Below are 1,933 nucleotides of genomic sequence, written 5' to 3' on the forward strand. Positions count from 1 at the left end.
ATAAAACATATATTTTGAAAAACTTACCAGTTATTTAATCTAGTTCTTTTTTTATAATATATTTCATTGATTTTTTTTTTTGCAGAGAGGAATTGAGAGGGATAGAGAGTTAGAAACATCGATGAGAGAGAAACATCAGCTGCCTCCTGCACACCTCCCACTGGGGATGTGACCACAACCAAGTTACATGCACTTGACTGGAATCAAACCTGGGACATTGCAGTCCAAAGGCTGATGCTCTATCCACTGAGCCAAACTGGTTTCAGCTAATCTAGTTATTATAAGAAATTCAGAACACCAGTTTGTGAGGATAAAGCCCATTGCTGAGAGCAAACAGAGAGCAAAGGTAGCCCTGGAGCTGAGGAACAGCTTTGATTTTTGGCAAAATTTGTGAGTCCACAGCTTTCTGGTCAACCTTGTGCTGTTCTGTAATCCCATATTTCACTTTCAGACATTCGCTGGGCTTGTGCAGCTTCTTCTCCTTGAAGAAAACATTAGTGAGATGTCTGGGGATTTCACACCACTGATATCAATTTTGGTGAAGGCAGCAATGACAAATTTCCGGTGTGTTCTACGAAGAAGAACTCAATTGAAGGACAGATGTCCAGTCACATCTAGCAAGCCACAGCTCAGCTGCTCCAAGAAAACCACCCTCTTGCCTCTGTGGCACCCAATGAGGATGATCAGAATGGTCCCAGGAGTGATGCTGTCCCACAATCTCCTCACATGCTGACTGAAGGGTTTCTTGCCATGGCTCAACAGCTTTCGAGGCACATCTTTCAGTGGAATAATATCTAAGCATTTTTCAGAGTTTCACCACTCGGGTACCACCATTCTTGTCACCACCAACTTATTTTGTGATAGTAGCAAGAAATTTCTCCTTTTTCTTTTCAATCCTGGATTTAGGGGCTGAATACTTCCTCTTGTACATGGACTTTCATGAATACATAGCCAACCGGGAATATCTGCCAATTCCTCTGATGAGGATGGGGTTTCGGCTAAAGTGGGGTTTCCCCTTCTTAACCTTGACTCTGGAATCAGCCTTCTTGGCTTCAAGTTTCTTCTCCTTAGTTTTCAACTTCTCAGTTTTCTTTTCACCCTCCATCTTATAAGATGGGAAAGAGCCATAATGGTTTTTTTTTTTTTTTTATGAGCCAAGGTTTCAGGCCCAATATTATTGCTAGAGTTGGAGAATAGACCCTTCTGACCCTTATTGTAAGAAATGGGAAAGTGCAATAGTTCCACAATTCAGCCTCCATAACATCTGATCTACTCTCAGCATACATCCAATATAAATATTTCTGAATCAAGAGACAATCTACACAGGGTTCCCCCTGGCTGTGCCTCCTGGGCACCCAAGCCATCTCTGACTGTCAGTGTCCATGTCTCTTGGGCAAACAGCCAGCCCCAACTCTTGGTGCACACAGGGTTCCTGCTGCACAGCAATGCCTCCAAATACCCTGAGCCTGCCCTTGACTGTCAGGGTGCACTGCAATCCCGCCAAGCCTGCTGCACAGCTCAGGCCACGTGCAACTTGGCAACTGGACCCTTCAGTGACAGCAAAAAAGGGAAGACAACAAAGCAATTCCCAAAGGAATGAAAAGGAGGAATCACCCATTAAAAAGGAACTAAATGAAAAAAGAGGCATGCAATATGTCAGAAAAAATTTAGACTAATTGTCATATAGTTCATAAACTAGATGGACAAGAAACACCAACAACCTATGTAAAAATCAAGAAGAAATAAAAAGTGATGTAGCTAAAATAAAACACAAAATGGAAGGTTTCAACAGTAGACTAACAGAAGTGGAGGGACTAATTAGTGAGCTAGAGGATAGGCTAGAAAAACAAGCCCAATCTGAAAAGCAACTGCAGAAAAAAATTAGAAAACAGAAGGAGAACCTAAGGGAGCTTTAGGAAAACATGAAATGAAG

The 1,933-nt window shown here is 42.1% G+C and overlaps 1 pseudogene across 1 annotated transcript; it reads right to left on the minus strand.

The window, feature by feature from the left end:
• Positions 1–273: 273 nt before the first annotated feature.
• On the minus strand, positions 274–1,105 carry LOC311615622 (large ribosomal subunit protein eL6-like; annotated as a pseudogene). Its single transcript has one exon. The product of its transcript is annotated as a large ribosomal subunit protein eL6-like (transcript).
• Positions 1,106–1,933: the final 828 nt, after the last annotated feature.

This window comes from Pipistrellus hanaki (assembly GCF_964339955.1).
Source record: "Pipistrellus hanaki genome assembly, chromosome: X".
In the NCBI taxonomy this organism is placed as follows: Eukaryota; Metazoa; Chordata; class Mammalia; order Chiroptera; family Vespertilionidae; genus Pipistrellus; species Pipistrellus hanaki.